Genomic DNA, 11035 nt, shown 5'->3' on the forward strand with positions numbered 1-11035 from the left:
CAAATTGGGAGAGTGTAGTTTCATCTTGATTCCAAATCAAGAAGATGTTGTCTATGTAGCGACGCCACAGGACAATACCTGGGAGAAATGGGTTAGTGGTAGAAAGGATTGTTCTTTCTTCAAGATAGTCCATATAAAGAATGGCCAGATTTGGTGTGAAAACTGCACCCATGGATGTACCTTTCACTTGTTGAAAAAATTTGTTTTCGAAGCTGAAAAAATTGCGGGTCAGACAGAGTTCTAGCAATTGAATGATGAAGAGAGTAGAGACCAGGTGGGGACGGGGTCTGGAGTCCAAGATGTCACGAATAACAAGGAGTGCCAGGATTTGTGGAATGTTAGTGTAGAGTGATTCTACATCCATGGTGCATAGGAGATTAAGTTCAGGGTTGAAGGGATGATGTTCAATGAGATTGATCATGGCCATACTATTTCTGATGTAGCATTGTGTTACAGGAACGAATTCCTTGATAAAATGGTCGATGTATTAACCCAAAGGCTCGAGAATAGAGCCACAACCAGAGACTATGGGACGTCCCGGTGGGTTGGTCAGATTTTTGTGGACTTTGGGGAGAGTATATATGACCGGAGTCCTGGGAGATTTAACATTAAGGAAGAGGAATTCTTTCTGACTTAGAAATCCTTCAAGTTTAGCTTCAGTGGTGATTTGTGAAATGAGTGTCTGTAGTTCTTTTGTGGGATTAGTGAGTAGTCTACAATAGTGGTCTGTGTTAGATAGTTGGCGTTGAATTTCTGCCTTATACTGGACCTTTTCTTGGAGGACAATCCCACCACCTTTATCTGCTGATTTGATGACTAGTGAATCGTTTTCTTTCAAGGACATGATGGCTTTCTTCTCTTGTAGAGTAATGTTGTAGGGGATAAAACGTTTTTTGGTTTCCAAGGCAGCTAAATCACTGAGAACTAGTTTCTCAAAGGTAGTTATCTCACTGGGGATCATGCTGGACGATGGAGAAAATTTGGATGGGGGTCTGAAAGGAGTGTGTGCGATCTGAGGAGGAGACAGATTCTGAAGAAAAAAAGCAGTTCCGTATGAAGTTCCAGGAAGTTCGGATGCGTAGTAGGGACAAAAAACAATCCCTTACTCAGTAAAGACAGCTCAGGGTCAGTGAGTACGTGTTGTGAGAGATTAAAGATGGGTATGTTTTGGTGTTTGTCAATAGTTACCATTGGTAGAACTTTTGGCGAGTTTGGCGTTCGCCCGGTGGGTTGTACCATCTTTGAGGTTGTTTGACACGACCACGTTTTGGTGGTTCATTGTGGCCTCTGCCTAAAAAACTGCTGTTAGGATTTGCGTAAGTAGAACCAGGAGGACAAGTGGAAGCGCTGGTTCCTTCACCTGTGTCAGAGTTGTCTGAGGAATCAGCAGAGGTATCTGAAAAACCCACTAGATTGTTTCGTCTGTTGAAGCGGCCCCACTCATTCTAGTAGCTCCAACATGGGCCAGACAACCGTCATACACCACGCTGCTGGAACTCTCAGTAGTGCCACACCAAAAATTACACCTCTCACCATGCCTCCTAACCCAGAACCATGGAGAGATCAGACACCTGGACCCAGCTCAGCTCAACCTTGCGATCTGGCTCCTGAGATCCTAGAATTCGGATACCTTAACCTTCCCCCCGACTGTATGAACGTTCTCAGAGAGGCTAGACGCCCTACCACTAGAGCCTGCTACGCTGCCAAGTGGAAAAGATTTGTTGTTTATTGCCATAACAACACAATCAACCCTCTAGACTCATCCATACAGCACATCATATGCTACTTACGACATCTACAAAGATGTAACCTAGCATATACATCCATTCGGCTCGCAATTGCCGCTTACCTACAAAGCAGACAGCACCTATCACTTTTCAGAGTGCCTGCCATTAAAGCCTTCATGGAAGGCCTAAAACGAATAATTCCCCCCAGAGTGCCACCCTCACCTGTGTGGAACTTAAATATAGTACTCACAAGGCTAATGGGACCGCCTTTCAAACCTTTGCATAAATGCGAAATGCAATTCCTCACCTGGAAAACAGCTTTCCTTGTAGCCATCACCTCCCTTAGAAGGGTCAGTGAAATACAAGCACTTACTATACAAGAACCTTTTCTCCAAATGCACCCGAACAAGGTTGTCCTCCGTACCAACCCAAAATTCCTACCCAAAGTCATCTCACCCTTTCATCTAAACCAATCAGTAGAATTACCGTTTTTTTTCTCAAAACCTCAAACTATTGCAGAAAGGGCTCTACACACACTGGATGTTAAAAGGGCCTTGCTTTACTATATCCAGAGAGCACAACCCTTAAGAAAGACAAAGCAACTGTTTGTATCTTTCTCTCCACCTCATAAAGGCAACCCCATCTCTAAATCAGGGATAGCTAGGTGAATTGTAAAATGCATACAGATTTGCTACCACAAAGCAAAACGCACGCTATCTGTTCCCCCTAAAGCCCACTCTACAAGAAAGATAGGGGCTTCTATGGCTTTTCTAGGGAATATCCCATTAGATGATATCTGCAAGGCAGCTACATGGTCAACACCGCACACTTTCACTAAACATTACTGTGAAGATGTGCAAACCAAGCAACAAGCTAGTGTGGGCCAGGCTGTACTAAAAACACTATTTCAAACCACTGCAACAGATACCGGTGGTCTCCGCTAAGGTTAGGAACTGCTATATAGTCTATGCAAAAGTGTGTAATCTGCAGCTCATATGCCTTGAAAGGAATATGCTACTTACCAGTATGCATCTGTTCTTGGCATGTAGAGCTGCAGATCTACACACGCCCACCCGGCTACCTGTATCTGTTCCAGTCTATCTTATTTAGATACAACACACATGGGTTTCTTCACTGTTATTACTACGCTCCATCTTTCCCTGTTGTGACAAACAATCTGAGGATGGAGCCGAAGCCCATGCGCAATACGAACCAAGGGAGGAGTCACCGACCTAGTGACTTCCAAAGACTTTCCAAGAGGAAAAACAAACTGCAAACATCCGGGCCCAACACCTGATGGCGATCTATGCAAAAGTGTGTAGATCTACAGCTCTACATGCCAAGAACAGATGCATACTGGTAAGTAGCATATTCCTCCCGGATTACGCACGAGCAATACAACAACGGTCTTCGTTTTTGGACGTGAAACGTCGACTCCGATAGAACAATAGCCAGTATTCCCTGCACTTCCCGGCTCGCCTCAAGATCATCCATAACGGCTCCGCTATCTTTTTCACTACCGCCGAGGAAGCACTGCCCGCAGCAATCCAGAGCCGAGATCACACGAGACCCCACCCTTAAAATGCCACGAACCAGACGACACACCCAGAAGCAACAACGCGGCAGAGCAAATAACATGACCGGGTCACGTGCCCAAGACTCTCCAGACCTGGAACAAATCATGAAAGAACGACGAGAGGCCATGCAGGCAGTGATCGACCTACAGGCATTCCCCCTTACAGAGGACATAGATCGACCCCCACACATTTTCTCATCGGAAGGGGAGAACAACAGCGATAGAACACTATCTGGCGAGGACTCCATCACACCCCCTCGGGTCACTCCTCAGACAGCTGACATCATCCTAGATGGGCAAATGAGGACCCTCTCGACATGAGATGTTCTCGCTGAGAGATCAGTGAGGGCAGGCACACCCTGAACTCACTAACTAGATACATGCAACATAGCCATCTAACGGCATGCCCCGAGCAATGCCCACTGATCCTACAAAGGCCCGATCCGCGATCTTGCTCGCACATACACACTGTCACCCCCAACATATATTGTTACACCCTCCTCGCCTGAGAGAGTAGTTTTGGAGACCAGGTCTTTAGGCACGAACAGGAACAAAGCATCCAAGACTATTTCGCGCATAATGCAGGCACAGCCTCCTCAACGTTAGTGGAGTGGGACACATTCAAAGTAGTGGCCCAGGGAGAATGCATTAAACAAATTACAGGGGTCAAACGGACACTAGAATACGCGCTCACCACGGCCGAGCAACAACTTGCCATGGCTACTAAACGGGACAACACATCCGCCGAAGGGGCAACACGGGTGGCCAAAGCCAAAACAGAATACCAAGCTGCCTGCGCTGATCTCCGCCGGTACAATTGTAGATCGTATGCACCCTGGATGAATAAAGAAAGGGATAAAACAGGCACACTGTTGGCATGGTTAGCCAAACAGGACGCAGACGTGAAACCCATAACAGAAGTACTTGACCCCCAAGGTAATCTAGTGCGATCCCAGGACGAGATTCTCTTAGCATTCCACTGCTACTATGCAAAGGTTTACAGCAGTCCGGCTCCGACTACACAGGCTATACTAGATCGTTTCCTCGACCACCCCCTCCCCCCCCCCCCCCCTCTTGACAATCCCCAAAGTCAAGAAGGGAGATAGGACGGCCCTAGATACGGAGATAACATCCACCGATATCACCCAAGCCCTGCATGCCCTAGCCCGTAACAAGGCACCGGGATTAGATGGGCTCCCACTGGAGTATTATACAAATTTCTCCCCACAATTGGTCCCTCGACTAGTAGCGATGTTTGCGACCGCGCTAGAACAGGGAGAGCTGCCAAGATCCCTCAGGGAATCCGTAATCGTGACCTTAAACCCAAACCGCAACCCGCAACAGATGGCCTCCTATCGCCCTATCACGCTCCTCTCCGCCGACTGTAAACTCCTTGGGAAGATATTAGCGGACAGATACACGCAAATTATACGACCTCTGGTCCACTCGGATCAATGTGGATTCGTCTGTGGGAGAATCGCATCCCAGAACATACGCCGAATATTCCACGTCCAAGACCAGGTGAGAGACGCACATCCCCCCCCCCGGTCAGCCTGTCTCATCCTAGACCTCGAGAAAGCCTTTGATTCCCTCACTTGGCAGTATCTCTTCTCAGTCCTGCAACGGATGGAACTTGGTCCCATCCTCTTGGCGTACACACAACTCTTATACACCAACCTCATGCGTCCGCATAGGACGGTACATCTCGGCAGAGTTTGCGGTCCAGAGGGGCATGAGGCAAGGCTGCCCACTATCGCCCCTACTCTTGGCCCTCACAGTCGAACCCCTAGCTATACGATTGCAACAAGAAGGGAAACACTGGGGCATTCCCATAGCAGACACCATATATAGCGTTTCCATGTATGCCGATGACCTTCTAATATGGATACGAGACATCACCGAAGATTTATCACCTATCTGGGCAACACTAACAGAATTCGCAGAAGCCTCCGGGCTAAAGGTGAATTGGGATAAACTCACTACATCCAAGCCTACCCCCCCCGGGACTTATGGCTAGGCAGCCAGAAGGTAGGTTGGAGCACGGAAGCACCCCGTTACCTCGGGATCCGTCTCTACCATTCCTCGACTGAAATTTTTAGGGTAATCGACATAAGGCATTGGCTGGCATCAGAGCGGCAATCGGATTCTGGAAGAGCCTTCCGTTAGCCCCGATTGGCTGGGTGGCTTTAGCCAAAATGCTAATGTTTCCGCGGTTGCTATACCACTTCACAAACTTACCAGTAATCCCGCCCAGAACCTTCTTTCGTGACTTAGACTTGCTTTTCAGCGCGTTAATCTGGGGTCCCACCAGACATAGAATAGCGTTGAAGAAACTACAATTACCCACCACGCAGGGAGGACTGGGCGCTCCATCCTTTGAATCCTATTTCCTAGTGGCACAACTACAGTGGTCATCATACTGGACGGCAGGTAGGCACACAGACGAAACGCACACCACGACTGATCGGGTGCCCATCTCGGAACTCCATCGCCTATTACTACCGGGCACTATACCAAGACGTACATATCCCTTACAAGTAGCAGTAGCACGCAAATGTATGCAAAGAGTACACCGCATGTCACAGGGGACACCTCTTTACTCCCCTTTGTTCCCGTTGGTCGGGTGGCCCAAGTGTGAAAACTATTACACAACTAACATGGTCATTGCATGGACGAACTGTGGCATCACCGAGATGAAGTCCTTATTCGAGGACGGACAGCTCAGACCGTTCAAATGCCTTATAGACGACTACGGTCTTCCCCCAGACCAGTTCCTACTTCACTGTCAACTTCTCGAGAGTTACCGACCGTATCATGACCTCTCGACAGGAGAACCAAACACACACCCAGTCATTCACACGATCTTACATATGGGAATGGGACGACACTTAACCACATGGCTATATAAAGCCATACGAGAACTTACTAACAAACCATTAGTGACCTTACAAACCACTTGGGATGAAGAAATTGGACGCCCACTACATGAGAAAGAATGGGAGAGGGCTCTGGAATATCCCAAGAAGGTGTCTAGAAACGCACGCTTTAAAAATATACAATTCTACATACTCCATAGAGCGTATCTGACACCGGCACGCCTTCAACGATTCTATCCAGACACACAGTTCCTTTGTCCTAGATGCCAATCACAGGAAGCAGACTTTCACCATATGTTCTGGAGTTGCCCCACAATCCGACCCTACTGGCAAAACGTTCATGACTCTCTTGGGGACCTCACAGGGCTAACACACATGAACACATGGGAGGCCAGTGCACTAGGTATTTTCCGGAAACAGAAACAATACAAAGTGCACACTCGATTTATTTCACTAGCCTTGTTGCTAGCTAAGCGGAGTGTGGCCATGCACTGGGGTTCCCCCACAGGTCCCCTGCTCGCAGCATGGGTGGGAGCAATACACAAATGGGCTCCAGCAGAGGAAGAAGCGATGCGGGAGGAGGAGGTGAGGGGGATACGCAAGCACCCCATCTCCATGGAGTGGGCCCTATTACTACACCGATTCAAGCAATCGACTCCTGGTGAGGACCCATGCGATGGCGTGTATACGCCAACGGACCCACAACCACAGGTTCAGACCACAAACGCACATACAAGATCTCCCCTGGTAGCGTGAGCATACCGCTGTCAGTAGTACCACACACACTACGTCACATTAGACGACCGAATATTGGAGCCAGACCGACCGAAATCCGTCTCCAACAGCATACAGCTGTATTGATTAACGAGACATGTAACACCCGGACGCCTCATCCGACATCTGATATCAGTACCCGGAAATTCCATGAACCCTTCCCCAGTTTTATGCTGCATGCACATAGCCTATGACCTCAATGTTAACAAAATGTCTATCGACCAACCCCCTTTTTCTATACTGTGATATGAGATGTAACATGCAGTCCAACTGAATGTATTCTATCCTTGCTATTTGTCATGGTAAACTATAAATGCCAATAAAAATATGTTAAAAAAAAAAAACAACTCCCCCAATGAGGATCCCCTTGTCAACATTCCACGTGACCACGTCACTGATAGAGTAATTGACACACCCAATGCTGACATCACACAAGGTTGTTCTCGTCACCATGGTTCTCATGTTGACGGGACTATGGCTAAGGAACCCGTGTTCAGCAGACATGGCAGAGAAGTAAAACTGCCTGCAAAGTTGCATGATTTTGTATGTGATTAACCACGTTACTCCTCTCTATCTCAATTGTTAGCTCATGCATGTCCCGTGCTCTCTCCTTTCCTCCCCCCCCCCCCCCTTCCTGCTTTTCCTCCCCTAGTTGCCTTCTCAACAAAATTGTTATAGATAAGGAGATGTGTTGTGTTTAGCGTTACATTTTGCATTTCTGTTTGTGATCTATTGTCTTGTACAGGTCTCGCGACCTGCCTTGCGCTGTCCCCTGGTCACGAGCCCTCGCCCATGGTTCTATGACGTCCCTTAGTTCTGTTCTGGAACCTTGGGCGAGGGTGGCGGTTGGGGACAGTTGGAGGAAGACTGTCGTTCTGATTAGACGCCTTTTGGTGTCGGGGCTTGTACCACAATAAAGACTGCTTAACTTACCTCAGTTACTTCGTGTGGTCTTTACACCTAACAACACACACTAACCCTTAGACCTAGCAAATAAAGTGGAAATTGTGAAGTCAGAAGAAACTCCTTCACACGTTGAAGGTCTTTTTTACAGCAATTCAAAAGCCTTCATCCAGCTGAAGAAACTCCATGAAGGCAGATTGGCCAGCAAGGCTCCAGAGGCACAACGCTCCTTTTAACTAGTGCTGCTGCTCGTTTATCCAGAATTTTCCATATCCTTCTGGAATGGTCATGAATAATGCCCAAAGAACCAGCATTCTGATAACTGGGGTTCCAAATGTTTCAACGGTGTACCCCTCTACCAGATCAAACAGCCTGCCGTGCACTGTAGTTCTGAGAATTACGAAACCTGAACCAATATCTGTGGCTGCGAACAGACCATGCAATTAAACCACCACTTTTCTGCAATAAAGACTGACAACACCTACGTTGTGGTAAGTGGTTGATAATAGCCGCTGTTTTCATTTAAATAGTGGTACTTCTTTGATGCATTTCAGTAACATTGAGATCAGTCTTCCAGTGGCGGATGGTGACTTTTGTAAGTGGTGAAGCGTAAAAGTGGCTGTCAATAGAGTGAACTGTCTCTTCAATAAAGCGAAATAAACAAAAACGCTGTCACTAGAAGACAAGAAAGAAAGGAAAATGGCCTGTGTAAAATATTACTGTTTATACAAGGACCAGCAGCTGAATAAAAATATCGTAATGGTTGCCGAGGAAAACAAACAACAGTAACTGCTTCGGATGTTACCTAACACTCTTAACTTACATGCTGCAGTCAGTCTGGACATGCTGGATGGCTAATTGTGCCTGCCCCGTGCACACACGGGTTAACAGACGGCTCTCTTGGCGTCAGTGCTCCAATGTTCTCTCCCTCTGCTACGAGAGAGGGAGAGAGACTGTCACAGGCAAATGACCAATCACTGTGTCGCTTTCAAAACTAAGCCACAGGGTGATTGGTCAAGTTGTGCTTTTCTCCTGCTTCCTATGTGCCGTTTAGGTCAACCTCTAAAACCAATCCTGATGCTGCTCTCCTACTGTTTATAACAGAAAACCGCATGATAGCAGCACCAGGTTTGGTTTGGTCAGACAAATCCTACGCTCCATAGGAGACTGGGGAGCGGCATCTGTGTTCCCACCATCTCCTAATACAGCTTTATTTTGAGTGTCTTCAAGGGCGCATGTCTGGCTGGACATACCAAAAAAACTGTCCAACCAGACATGCGTACTTCACATGCATTGACCATGTTCAATGTGGACTTTCTTCTACCAGCATTGGCCCCACCCTGAAAGACAGCACCTGACCCAGCACAACAGAAAGAGCTGCACGGTCAGGGCATTGGGAGCAGAATAAACTATTGAGTTTATTTATAGCTCAAATATGTGATGGGTGGATCACAGCAGGGGGCGAGGCAATGTCCTGATGGAGAAACACACCCTGCATACTGTTTATAACAGTAAACCATATGATAGCAGCACCAAGATTTGTTTGGTCAGGCAAGTCCTACGCTCCATAGGGGACTGAGGAGCTGCATCTGTGTTCTCACCGTCTCCTAATATAGCATGGATTTGATAGGCTTCAAGTGCGCATGTTGATCTGGACCTGCCAAAACAACTGTCCAACCAGACGTGCACTTCACATGCATTGACCATGTTCACTGCAGTCTCGCCTCTATCAGCATTGGCCCCGCCCTGAAAGACACCACCTGACCCGGAATAACAGAAAGAGCGACATGCTCAGGGCATTGGAAACCAAATAAACTATTCAGTTTGTTTATAGCACAAAAATGTGATGTGAGGCTCACAGCAGGGGACGGGGCAATGTCCTTATGCCCTAATGGAGAAACTGCCCCTGCAATCTTCGTAGTAATGCCAAGCCTAAACATTTATTGTCTGCTTTCTTTTCCTTTGGCTGGGGTCAGAGACCAGCAAGCACCACTTTGGATGCAGTTGTCTGCCCTGCAGGTTTTTTAGGGAGCATGCGACTTCTCTCCAGTATTGTATCAAGTTGGAGTATCGCCACACCATCTGAAAGAACCCATGTTTGCATCTTGGGCAATCTGAGGTGCCCGACTCTCAATTTCGACTAATCTTCCTAGGAGTATTCCATGTTCTGTGGTTGAATTTAAACACGGTGTATTTAAACCGGGAGTATCCAGAAACCTTAGAAGTGTATGCAAGTATTCTTTTTGGGCATCCTCTTCTATTTCCCTTCCCAAATCAGCATCTGCAGGAGATCCAGTGAATACTTAGCCGCATCAAGGAGAACCTTGTAAATAATAATACTCGGATTTGTAAAGTGTGGCTAATCACCCATGAGAGTATCCAGGCGTTTTTCATAGGCACGGGGAGATTAAGCCAATTGCTCAGAATCACAGAATGTTGAGCCAATGCCAAGACTCGAACCTGGATCTCCAGCTCCAAAGTCTGCAGCTCTGGTTGTTCTGCCACATCCTTGCCCGTCATGTAAAAGAAACTAATGTCCAGCTCCCACCTGTTAAAAACATCAGTTGCAGTACCTCGTACTCTGGGCAGACCCACCAGTGACATTCCTGGGGCCTAATGCAGTCTCTGGCGAGCTCTTACTAATTTCCTGCTCCAGCACCCCAGAAAGACTCTTAGTAATTGCAAATACCCTTTACTAACCGTATGCCCTTAATGATTAGGCTATTAGGCGTGCAGTCTAGCATCCCAGCTCAGGGTAGCTTATTTTGGCAAGGTGTGTAGTAGGTAAGGACAGAATGAAGTGCAACCAACTTCCTCTCCAGCCCCCTTTGGCCCCCTGTTTCTATCAAAGCCATAGGTTGTCTGATTGCTGTGTATCTAGGGCTGAAAGTGACATTCTCGAAACCTGTTGTGGTAGTTATGGAAGCGGTATTATAACCAAGGGGGCATTACTGTTTTGGCCAATGAGGTTTGGCACATGACCAACAAGGATACTGATTTCCAACTCTCCACAGTTGCCCTGAGAGCCGCTACCACCGGATCCAGATTTCTCAGCCTTGGTTTCAACCTTCAAATGAGAGATGCTTGCCCCTACATATCTGAATGAGTGTGGTTTCACATGCAGTATTATGATTAGTCTTCAAAAGTGCCTCCGCTGCCCCTCAGCTCTATTAAAGTAT

Source organism: Triturus cristatus, chromosome 4_1 (genome assembly GCF_964204655.1).
Source record: "Triturus cristatus chromosome 4_1, aTriCri1.1, whole genome shotgun sequence".
NCBI lineage: Eukaryota > Metazoa > Chordata > Amphibia > Caudata > Salamandridae > Triturus > Triturus cristatus.